The 12,044-nt window shown below is 73.3% G+C and overlaps 1 protein-coding gene across 1 annotated transcript in view; it reads left to right on the top strand.

Annotated features, from left to right (window-relative positions):
* Positions 1-3,268: 3,268 nt before the first annotated feature.
* The window catches only part of LOC125434531 (interferon-inducible GTPase 5-like), a 148,657-nt gene continuing 139,881 nt past the window's right edge, over positions 3,269-12,044 (top strand). The window contains 1 exon segment of the mRNA XM_048500015.1: positions 3,269-3,348. The gene's annotated coding sequence lies outside the window, so the exon portion shown is untranslated.

Raw genomic sequence — 12,044 nt, 5'->3', positions numbered from 1 at the left:
GCATGGATGCCTAAACTTAATATGGACTAAACAAGACCTAAGGGCACAGGAGGAGCAAGCAGCCTAATACAAACCTCTGTCGCATAACAAAAGGGCTCTTAAGGCTGCTTACAGCATCCAGGCATTCAGCAATAAATCCTTCTGACTGAACTGAGGTCAGAGAAAGAGAGATGAGTAAAATTAAGATAGTTAGAGGTATATGCATCATTTGCATTTAGGAGAAGATGAAGGTCGTATATTGTTTTAGGCTTACCAATATTTCTTTTTTAGATTCTTTGTTCTGTCATTATATCCAAGCTTGCAAAGACCAGAACCTTGAAACAATGTTCAAGGTTGATAAGCACTTGGGAGGACCTTGCCTTCTTGCAGGAGAGCCAGTACATATGTGTGGCAAAGCACAAAAGAACTTCAAGGATTGGTGTAGGTGGGAAAAGAATTTTTTGGAAAAAAAATACAAGATAACACGCCATTGTGAAGGGAGCATCAAGTCATTCGACAACCGTAACCAGATCACAAGAAGAAACCCTTTTAGAATGTTCTATATTCTTAAATCTTCCCTCCAGGAGAGCTGATGGCAACACATTACATCTTGCAGTAGCCAAGGCTCTCCTCTGAGTTGGATTAATCAGCAGACGAAGATATGCTTCCATAATTCCACGCTCGCATGGGATTAATAATGTAGTCGGGGAGCAGGTTGTCTTGGCTGCAAGAGTCAAATAATGAAAATCAAGATTCAAGAGCCTATTCTTAACTAGTCTGAAGGCTTCCACCTTTGTGAGCATAAGGAGTGATTCCAAAGGGAAACCAATAGCTTCAACCTTTCTAAAGATCAAAGTATACCATTCTGAAATAAAGTGATCTGATAACAGAGAGGGAATATAACTATTGGATTCCACTAGAAAATGTATATGCTGGAGAATAAATAAAGTTTAACCATTTTATTTAGGGATAATAGGGGTAAACAAGCACACAATAATCAAAACAGCAGAACACACACACATAGGCCCCTTCCGCACACGCAAATTAATGCATTTTCAAACCACTTTCACAACTGTTTGAAAGTGGATTTTGCCATTCCGCACAGCTTCAAAGAGCACTGAAAGCAGTTTGAAAGTGCATTATTCTGCATGTGCGGAATGAGCCCTAGTCCTAGGACACAAGCTGTTGTGATGGGACAGATATGGAATAGATGAGGGAATTGGGGAAGTGTTATAATCCCCTGATCTTGGAGTGGAATTGTTCGATGAGCAGAACTGAGTGACCTATGCTTAGGCTCTGGTAGAAGAACTAAGTGTTGTGGAACAATATCACAGCAGAGAGGTGTCCAGAAATACTGGATTAGATTGGATTTTTACTTTGTAAACCACCCTCCCCCAGATGGCTCAGGGCAGTGAACAACATCATAAGATAGAACAATAAGACATAGCAATACAAGGGCTCCAGGCAAGCTCGAGATCTTGATTGCCTATGTTTTACAAAAGACTTACACATGATGGTTGGTGCATCTACACAATGGCTGCCACAAGAGGCAGAAGTAACCACAAAATATTAAGAAATGATGCCATGCGTACCTCAAATAGGAATTCATTGTCAGTTCAGGCAGAAGATCTGCATACAGGGATGACTTTTCAAATGAACATGTTGTTTCCAAGTGTTTTCTAACACATACAATGCTAACCTTCAGTTTCTGTGAAGTTTGTGCTGCTACAGAAGCAACTTTTCAAAAAATCTGGACAGCTCCTCAGAACAACAATGGTCAATCAGAAGACTGGCTGGACAAAAACCCCACCTGGCTCTGCCTAGTTTCTAAAAACACTCGGGTTCCAGGAAGCAGGTTGGTGGGTGCTATGGTTTTCGAGATTTCTTCCTTCAAGCAATCATTCACCTCTAGGACTGGATCGTCTACACAGGATTCAAAGCTCTCTTACCTTTGCTAGTACCAAGACCTACCCTTGACCGGCCAATGAGGCCTCAGAACAAGCAGAGTGGAAGAAGGTAATACTCTTCCAATGGAGCACAACACAAATCAGAGTTGCCTAAGCCGCAATAGTCTTTCCTGTAATTGCACACTGCAAGCCAACATAAGAAAAGGTGCTTTATGGAAGCCACCTTAGAAGGTAATGGTGAAAGGAAAGCTTTTGGAGCTCCAAAGGATTGCATTGAGGCAAGGAATTCCAGCAAGGCAACAGCTGCTACAGAGTTCGCAGACTTTCTGGAGAATCAGCATGGAAATAGGACAGCAGGAGACAGAGAAAGCCCCACAGAGTGACCTCATCCCATCTGGAGCAAAACACCACCACCACCACCACATTTTCCATCCAGCCCCAAGCCAGTGAGGAAGGAGCCAAGCATCTGCTGCAAAAGAAACTGCAATAGATATTGGTGCTGGGAGTAGGCTTATAACTTGTTGATAGTAGGCGTATAACTTGTTGATAGTAGGCTATCAACTACTTGGCTGTTGAAAGCCAAGTTCAAAACAATCATAAAATATATTTTTATTTGGACCATCCAGAATGACCAAAAGCTTTGCTCAACTCTTGAAGTTCACCAGAACTTTTCATTGGGCCAAATGCAAATCAAAACAAATGACAAAAACTGAGGAAAATAGCAGATTTCCCAGGTCCTGTTCTCAAGACCTGGGGCCTTTCCCCACTCTTGTTGTTCCCCTCTATGCCGCACGCTGCTCTCAGCGTGCAGCATCCCAGGCGCGCGCCCAGCCGTCCCCACGACCCCGCGCTCTGCACGGGGCCATCAAAAGGCGCCGTTAAGAAGAGCGCCTGGGATGCTGCGCGCCGAGGGGCGCGACAGCAGCAGCTTCGGGGCGGCTGCGCTGTAGCCGCCCCTCTCAGTGGGGAGTGCCGAGGGACCCCACACTACTCTCCTCGAGTAGCACGGGGCTTAAGGTAAGTGGGGAAAGGCCCCTGGTTATGCCAGCATTTGTTGTGGATGTTGAGTTGGCTTGCTATTTGAATGGGTTTTTTTTTATTTATTTGTATTTATTCAAAACTCTGCTTTTCTACCTAAATGGGGTTCAAGAGGCATATAACATCCAAACATTTCAATATTAAAAATGTTTAAAATTTTAAAAGTTTTCTATTGTTTGTCCAGGGGTTTTGTCGAAATTATTCAGCAACCCTAAACTCAAGAAATCATGTGATTTATTTACTCCAAATTCCCTCAGCCTCCTAGCAGGATGTTTGGTAACCGAACTCTATAAAAACAGGCTTGCTTTCACTTCCATCGCCAGTCAGAATTCAGGCTTTCTTCAGGATAGCAGAGAATTTCCAGGAGCAGAGGAGGAAGGAATCCTGACCAACAGCTTCTCAAGGAAACACTTGACTGTAAAGGGTAAGCAAATTTCTCTTGATAGCAAAATTCTCTGTGGGTATTGCAGTCTTTCCATCTTTCAACAGAAGAATAGACACAGCAAGTCCTTTCATTTGCTTGGAAGCTCTGGTAGTAAAAAACTGAAATATTTAAACAGAGGCCCACTTCATACTCGAGTTGGGGGGCAGGAGGCAGCAAGACTCACAGAAAGGCACGTTCGATAGCAAGGGAACTTTCGTAGTTACTTGCAATAACAGCAGGCATCCTGTCACTGTTTTCTTTTCAAAGAAGCAAATTGTTTTAGTAATACCTTTGTCAGAGGTCCCTCAGTCAGGTATGGGAAGTAGGAACTGCTTTATGTACAGGTGGGGTTGCCAACCCGCTCTGCAGAAAACATCTCTGGAGCATGGGCTAAAAACATTGTACCCTGCTGAGGTCCCTCCACAGAATCTTTCCTCCCCTCAAAATCCAGAATTTTCATAACCCAGAATTGCCCCCCACCCAATGCTGACCAGGGAGATAGAGGAATTCTACTACGTTGCAATTGCTACTCTTTTCCCCTCTCTTCACCTTACAAAACATGTTCTCTTCTCGATACATTTTTTCTGCATCCCCCCCCCCCCGTTTTTTTTCTGTTTCCAGCCTGTTTCCTCAGCACATGGCTTTTCTCTACTTTCATCTGCCAGCTGAGCTGATCCTGATTTAGGGCGTTTTCCCAGCTACCTTGCCTCTGCTTTGCTGCGCGCTTCTCTCAGCGCGCGTCCTTCCAGGTGCGCCCCTGGCTTCCCCACAACCATGCGCTCTGCGTGGGGTCATCAAAAGGCGCCGTTGCAAAGAGCGCCTGGAAAGACGCGCGCTGAGGGGACGCGACAGCAGCCGCGTCGGGGCGGCTGCGTTGTCGCCGCCCTTGTAGTGGGGAGGTGCAGGGGACCCTGCGCTACTTGCGCGCAGCAAAAGGTAAGTGGGAAAACACCCTTACTTTCCATGCATCTGGGCACCTTATGCAACCCATTTTCAACATGGAACTTTCTCTTCTGTTGGTGCCCTGGATTGTCCTTTTCCCTTATCTTCCCATTCCTCGTGTTCATTCCTTCAGCCCAGTGGTGGGATTCAGCAGGTTCGCACCACTTCGGCAGAACCGGTTGTTAAAATGGTGCTTGTAAACAAACAGTTGTTAAATTACTTGAATCACACCACCAGAACCGGTTGTTAAATTATTTGAATCCCATCACTGCGTTCAGCCCCAAAATCGGGTGGCCAGACAAACCTACTATAAAGACTTCTCAAGGGAATAGGTTCAACTTTTAAACCATTTTCCAGAAGAAATATGCTTCAGAAGACATGTGCTTCGTTTATTGACAGTCAGGGCTGAGGGAGTTCTGTGCACGGAACTGGAGCATTTTAGCCCATTTTCTTACTATTGTTGCTTATCTTGAACCCACTTTCATCTTTGAAAGGCTCATCCACAGCATATTTCTGTTTGAGCTCAATAAGGAAATAATATTCATAACTGGCACAGAAGATAAATGCAGCAGCTGATAAATGTGCTACTTGTGGGAAATCACCCCCTTGTCCTTGGGTGGGCCACAGTAAAATGTTGGCTGTAAACTTATAAGAAAGATATATATTTTTCTCTTTCATTTTTCAGTAAGACTTCAGTGGGGGGGGGGGGGGTGGGGGGGGGGGGGGGTGGGGGGGGGGGGGGGTGGGGGGGGGGGGGGGTGGGGGGGGGGGGGGGTGGGGGGGGGGGGGGGTGGGGGGGGGGGGGGGTGGGGGGGGGGGGGGGTGGGGGGGGGGGGGGGTGGGGGGGGGGGGGGGTGGGGGGGGGGGGGGGTGGGGGGGGGGGGGGGTGGGGGGGGGGGGGGGTGGGGGGGGGGGGGGGTGGGGGGGGGGGGGGGTGGGGGGGGGGGGGGGTGGGGGGGGGGGGGGGTGGGGGGGGGGGGGGGTGGGGGGGGGGGGGGGTGGGGGGGGGGGGGGGTGGGGGGGGGGGGGGGTGGGGGGGGGGGGGGGTGGGGGGGGGGGGGGGTGGGGGGGGGGGGGGGTGGGGGGGGGGGGGGGTGGGGGGGGGGGGGGGTGGGGGGGGGGGGGGGTGGGGGGGGGGGGGGGTGGGGGGGGGGGGGGGTGGGGGGGGGGGGGGGTGGGGGGGGGGGGGGGTGGGGGGGGGGGGGGGTGGGGGGGGGGGGGGGTGGGGGGGGGGGGGGGTGGGGGGGGGGGGGGGTGGGGGGGGGGGGGGGTGGGGGGGGGGGGGGGTGGGGGGGGGGGGGGGTGGGGGGGGGGGGGGGTGGGGGGGGGGGGGGGTGGGGGGGGGGGGGGGTGGGGGGGGGGGGGGGTGGGGGGGGGGGGGGGTGGGGGGGGGGGGGGGTGGGGGGGGGGGGGGGTGGGGGGGGGGGGGGGTGGGGGGGGGGGGGGGTGGGGGGGGGGGGGGGTGGGGGGGGGGGGGGGTGGGGGGGGGGGGGGGTGGGGGGGGGGGGGGGTGGGGGGGGGGGGGGGTGGGGGGGGGGGGGGGTGGGGGGGGGGGGGGGTGGGGGGGGGGGGGGGTGGGGGGGGGGGGGGGTGGGGGGGGGGGGGGGTGGGGGGGGGGGGGGGTGGGGGGGGGGGGGGGTGGGGGGGGGGGGGGGTGGGGGGGGGGGGGGGTGGGGGGGGGGGGGGGTGGGGGGGGGGGGGGGTGGGGGGGGGGGGGGGTGGGGGGGGGGGGGGGTGGGGGGGGGGGGGGGTGGGGGGGGGGGGGGGTGGGGGGGGGGGGGGGTGGGGGGGGGGGGGGGTGGGGGGGGGGGGGGGTGGGGGGGGGGGGGGGTGGGGGGGGGGGGGGGTGGGGGGGGGGGGGGGTGGGGGGGGGGGGGGGTGGGGGGGGGGGGGGGTGGGGGGGGGGGGGGGTGGGGGGGGGGGGGGGTGGGGGGGGGGGGGGGTGGGGGGGGGGGGGGGTGGGGGGGGGGGGGGGTGGGGGGGGGGGGGGGTGGGGGGGGGGGGGGGTGGGGGGGGGGGGGGGTGGGGGGGGGGGGGGGTGGGGGGGGGGGGGGGTGGGGGGGGGGGGGGGTGGGGGGGGGGGGGGGTGGGGGGGGGGGGGGGTGGGGGGGGGGGGGGGTGGGGGGGGGGGGGGGTGGGGGGGGGGGGGGGTGGGGGGGGGGGGGGGTGGGGGGGGGGGGGGGTGGGGGGGGGGGGGGGTGGGGGGGGGGGGGGGTGGGGGGGGGGGGGGGTGGGGGGGGGGGGGGGTGGGGGGGGGGGGGGGTGGGGGGGGGGGGGGGTGGGGGGGGGGGGGGGTGGGGGGGGGGGGGGGTGGGGGGGGGGGGGGGTGGGGGGGGGGGGGGGTGGGGGGGGGGGGGGGTGGGGGGGGGGGGGGGTGGGGGGGGGGGGGGGTGGGGGGGGGGGGGGGTGGGGGGGGGGGGGGGTGGGGGGGGGGGGGGGTGGGGGGGGGGGGGGGTGGGGGGGGGGGGGGGTGGGGGGGGGGGGGGGTGGGGGGGGGGGGGGGTGGGGGGGGGGGGGGGTGGGGGGGGGGGGGGGTGGGGGGGGGGGGGGGTGGGGGGGGGGGGGGGTGGGGGGGGGGGGGGGTGGGGGGGGGGGGGGGTGGGGGGGGGGGGGGGTGGGGGGGGGGGGGGGTGGGGGGGGGGGGGGGTGGGGGGGGGGGGGGGTGGGGGGGGGGGGGGGTGGGGGGGGGGGGGGGTGGGGGGGGGGGGGGGTGGGGGGGGGGGGGGGTGGGGGGGGGGGGGGGTGGGGGGGGGGGGGGGTGGGGGGGGGGGGGGGTGGGGGGGGGGGGGGGTGGGGGGGGGGGGGGGTGGGGGGGGGGGGGGGTGGGGGGGGGGGGGGGTGGGGGGGGGGGGGGGTGGGGGGGGGGGGGGGTGGGGGGGGGGGGGGGTGGGGGGGGGGGGGGGTGGGGGGGGGGGGGGGTGGGGGGGGGGGGGGGTGGGGGGGGGGGGGGGTGGGGGGGGGGGGGGGTGGGGGGGGGGGGGGGTGGGGGGGGGGGGGGGTGGGGGGGGGGGGGGGTGGGGGGGGGGGGGGGTGGGGGGGGGGGGGGGTGGGGGGGGGGGGGGGTGGGGGGGGGGGGGGGTGGGGGGGGGGGGGGGTGGGGGGGGGGGGGGGTGGGGGGGGGGGGGGGTGGGGGGGGGGGGGGGTGGGGGGGGGGGGGGGTGGGGGGGGGGGGGGGTGGGGGGGGGGGGGGGTGGGGGGGGGGGGGGGTGGGGGGGGGGGGGGGTGGGGGGGGGGGGGGGTGGGGGGGGGGGGGGGTGGGGGGGGGGGGGGGTGGGGGGGGGGGGGGGTGGGGGGGGGGGGGGGTGGGGGGGGGGGGGGGTGGGGGGGGGGGGGGGTGGGGGGGGGGGGGGGTGGGGGGGGGGGGGGGTGGGGGGGGGGGGGGGTGGGGGGGGGGGGGGGTGGGGGGGGGGGGGGGTGGGGGGGGGGGGGGGTGGGGGGGGGGGGGGGTGGGGGGGGGGGGGGGTGGGGGGGGGGGGGGGTGGGGGGGGGGGGGGGTGGGGGGGGGGGGGGGTGGGGGGGGGGGGGGGTGGGGGGGGGGGGGGGTGGGGGGGGGGGGGGGTGGGGGGGGGGGGGGGTGGGGGGGGGGGGGGGTGGGGGGGGGGGGGGGTGGGGGGGGGGGGGGGTGGGGGGGGGGGGGGGTGGGGGGGGGGGGGGGTGGGGGGGGGGGGGGGTGGGGGGGGGGGGGGGTGGGGGGGGGGGGGGGTGGGGGGGGGGGGGGGTGGGGGGGGGGGGGGGTGGGGGGGGGGGGGGGTGGGGGGGGGGGGGGGTGGGGGGGGGGGGGGGTGGGGGGGGGGGGGGGTGGGGGGGGGGGGGGGTGGGGGGGGGGGGGGGTGGGGGGGGGGGGGGGTGGGGGGGGGGGGGGGTGGGGGGGGGGGGGGGTGGGGGGGGGGGGGGGTGGGGGGGGGGGGGGGTGGGGGGGGGGGGGGGTGGGGGGGGGGGGGGGTGGGGGGGGGGGGGGGTGGGGGGGGGGGGGGGTGGGGGGGGGGGGGGGTGGGGGGGGGGGGGGGTGGGGGGGGGGGGGGGTGGGGGGGGGGGGGGGTGGGGGGGGGGGGGGGTGGGGGGGGGGGGGGGTGGGGGGGGGGGGGGGTGGGGGGGGGGGGGGGTGGGGGGGGGGGGGGGTGGGGGGGGGGGGGGGTGGGGGGGGGGGGGGGTGGGGGGGGGGGGGGGTGGGGGGGGGGGGGGGTGGGGGGGGGGGGGGGTGGGGGGGGGGGGGGGTGGGGGGGGGGGGGGGTGGGGGGGGGGGGGGGTGGGGGGGGGGGGGGGTGGGGGGGGGGGGGGGTGGGGGGGGGGGGGGGTGGGGGGGGGGGGGGGTGGGGGGGGGGGGGGGTGGGGGGGGGGGGGGGTGGGGGGGGGGGGGGGTGGGGGGGGGGGGGGGTGGGGGGGGGGGGGGGTGGGGGGGGGGGGGGGTGGGGGGGGGGGGGGGTGGGGGGGGGGGGGGGTGGGGGGGGGGGGGGGTGGGGGGGGGGGGGGGTGGGGGGGGGGGGGGGTGGGGGGGGGGGGGGGTGGGGGGGGGGGGGGGTGGGGGGGGGGGGGGGTGGGGGGGGGGGGGGGTGGGGGGGGGGGGGGGTGGGGGGGGGGGGGGGTGGGGGGGGGGGGGGGTGGGGGGGGGGGGGGGTGGGGGGGGGGGGGGGTGGGGGGGGGGGGGGGTGGGGGGGGGGGGGGGTGGGGGGGGGGGGGGGTGGGGGGGGGGGGGGGTGGGGGGGGGGGGGGGTGGGGGGGGGGGGGGGTGGGGGGGGGGGGGGGTGGGGGGGGGGGGGGGTGGGGGGGGGGGGGGGTGGGGGGGGGGGGGGGTGGGGGGGGGGGGGGGTGGGGGGGGGGGGGGGTGGGGGGGGGGGGGGGTGGGGGGGGGGGGGGGTGGGGGGGGGGGGGGGTGGGGGGGGGGGGGGGTGGGGGGGGGGGGGGGTGGGGGGGGGGGGGGGTGGGGGGGGGGGGGGGTGGGGGGGGGGGGGGGTGGGGGGGGGGGGGGGTGGGGGGGGGGGGGGGTGGGGGGGGGGGGGGGTGGGGGGGGGGGGGGGTGGGGGGGGGGGGGGGTGGGGGGGGGGGGGGGTGGGGGGGGGGGGGGGTGGGGGGGGGGGGGGGTGGGGGGGGGGGGGGGTGGGGGGGGGGGGGGGTGGGGGGGGGGGGGGGTGGGGGGGGGGGGGGGTGGGGGGGGGGGGGGGTGGGGGGGGGGGGGGGTGGGGGGGGGGGGGGGTGGGGGGGGGGGGGGGTGGGGGGGGGGGGGGGTGGGGGGGGGGGGGGGTGGGGGGGGGGGGGGGTGGGGGGGGGGGGGGGTGGGGGGGGGGGGGGGTGGGGGGGGGGGGGGGTGGGGGGGGGGGGGGGTGGGGGGGGGGGGGGGTGGGGGGGGGGGGGGGTGGGGGGGGGGGGGGGTGGGGGGGGGGGGGGGTGGGGGGGGGGGGGGGTGGGGGGGGGGGGGGGTGGGGGGGGGGGGGGGTGGGGGGGGGGGGGGGTGGGGGGGGGGGGGGGTGGGGGGGGGGGGGGGTGGGGGGGGGGGGGGGTGGGGGGGGGGGGGGGTGGGGGGGGGGGGGGGTGGGGGGGGGGGGGGGTGGGGGGGGGGGGGGGTGGGGGGGGGGGGGGGTGGGGGGGGGGGGGGGTGGGGGGGGGGGGGGGTGGGGGGGGGGGGGGGTGGGGGGGGGGGGGGGTGGGGGGGGGGGGGGGTGGGGGGGGGGGGGGGTGGGGGGGGGGGGGGGTGGGGGGGGGGGGGGGTGGGGGGGGGGGGGGGTGGGGGGGGGGGGGGGTGGGGGGGGGGGGGGGTGGGGGGGGGGGGGGGTGGGGGGGGGGGGGGGTGGGGGGGGGGGGGGGTGGGGGGGGGGGGGGGTGGGGGGGGGGGGGGGTGGGGGGGGGGGGGGGTGGGGGGGGGGGGGGGTGGGGGGGGGGGGGGGTGGGGGGGGGGGGGGGTGGGGGGGGGGGGGGGTGGGGGGGGGGGGGGGTGGGGGGGGGGGGGGGTGGGGGGGGGGGGGGGTGGGGGGGGGGGGGGGTGGGGGGGGGGGGGGGTGGGGGGGGGGGGGGGTGGGGGGGGGGGGGGGTGGGGGGGGGGGGGGGTGGGGGGGGGGGGGGGTGGGGGGGGGGGGGGGTGGGGGGGGGGGGGGGTGGGGGGGGGGGGGGGTGGGGGGGGGGGGGGGTGGGGGGGGGGGGGGGTGGGGGGGGGGGGGGGTGGGGGGGGGGGGGGGTGGGGGGGGGGGGGGGTGGGGGGGGGGGGGGGTGGGGGGGGGGGGGGGTGGGGGGGGGGGGGGGTGGGGGGGGGGGGGGGTGGGGGGGGGGGGGGGTGGGGGGGGGGGGGGGTGGGGGGGGGGGGGGGTGGGGGGGGGGGGGGGTGGGGGGGGGGGGGGGTGGGGGGGGGGGGGGGTGGGGGGGGGGGGGGGTGGGGGGGGGGGGGGGTGGGGGGGGGGGGGGGTGGGGGGGGGGGGGGGTGGGGGGGGGGGGGGGTGGGGGGGGGGGGGGGTGGGGGGGGGGGGGGGTGGGGGGGGGGGGGGGTGGGGGGGGGGGGGGGTGGGGGGGGGGGGGGGTGGGGGGGGGGGGGGGTGGGGGGGGGGGGGGGTGGGGGGGGGGGGGGGTGGGGGGGGGGGGGGGTGGGGGGGGGGGGGGGTGGGGGGGGGGGGGGGTGGGGGGGGGGGGGGGTGGGGGGGGGGGGGGGTGGGGGGGGGGGGGGGTGGGGGGGGGGGGGGGTGGGGGGGGGGGGGGGTGGGGGGGGGGGGGGGTGGGGGGGGGGGGGGGTGGGGGGGGGGGGGGGTGGGGGGGGGGGGGGGTGGGGGGGGGGGGGGGTGGGGGGGGGGGGGGGTGGGGGGGGGGGGGGGTGGGGGGGGGGGGGGGTGGGGGGGGGGGGGGGTGGGGGGGGGGGGGGGTGGGGGGGGGGGGGGGTGGGGGGGGGGGGGGGTGGGGGGGGGGGGGGGTGGGGGGGGGGGGGGGTGGGGGGGGGGGGGGGTGGGGGGGGGGGGGGGTGGGGGGGGGGGGGGGTGGGGGGGGGGGGGGGTGGGGGGGGGGGGGGGTGGGGGGGGGGGGGGGTGGGGGGGGGGGGGGGTGGGGGGGGGGGGGGGTGGGGGGGGGGGGGGGTGGGGGGGGGGGGGGGTGGGGGGGGGGGGGGGTGGGGGGGGGGGGGGGTGGGGGGGGGGGGGGGTGGGGGGGGGGGGGGGTGGGGGGGGGGGGGGGTGGGGGGGGGGGGGGGTGGGGGGGGGGGGGGGTGGGGGGGGGGGGGGGTGGGGGGGGGGGGGGGTGGGGGGGGGGGGGGGTGGGGGGGGGGGGGGGTGGGGGGGGGGGGGGGTGGGGGGGGGGGGGGGTGGGGGGGGGGGGGGGTGGGGGGGGGGGGGGGTGGGGGGGGGGGGGGGTGGGGGGGGGGGGGGGTGGGGGGGGGGGGGGGTGGGGGGGGGGGGGGGTGGGGGGGGGGGGGGGTGGGGGGGGGGGGGGGTGGGGGGGGGGGGGGGTGGGGGGGGGGGGGGGTGGGGGGGGGGGGGGGTGGGGGGGGGGGGGGGTGGGGGGGGGGGGGGGTGGGGGGGGGGGGGGGTGGGGGGGGGGGGGGGTGGGGGGGGGGGGGGGTGGGGGGGGGGGGGGGTGGGGGGGGGGGGGGGTGGGGGGGGGGGGGGGTGGGGGGGGGGGGGGGTGGGGGGGGGGGGGGGTGGGGGGGGGGGGGGGTGGGGGGGGGGGGGGGTGGGGGGGGGGGGGGGTGGGGGGGGGGGGGGGTGGGGGGGGGGGGGGGTGGGGGGGGGGGGGGGTGGGGGGGGGGGGGGGTGGGGGGGGGGGGGGGTGGGGGGGGGGGGGGGTGG

This window comes from Sphaerodactylus townsendi, linkage group LG06, assembly GCF_021028975.2.
Source record: "Sphaerodactylus townsendi isolate TG3544 linkage group LG06, MPM_Stown_v2.3, whole genome shotgun sequence".
NCBI classification, from domain to species: domain Eukaryota; kingdom Metazoa; phylum Chordata; class Lepidosauria; order Squamata; family Sphaerodactylidae; genus Sphaerodactylus; species Sphaerodactylus townsendi.
This window is presented reverse-complemented; position numbering and strand designations above follow the sequence as displayed.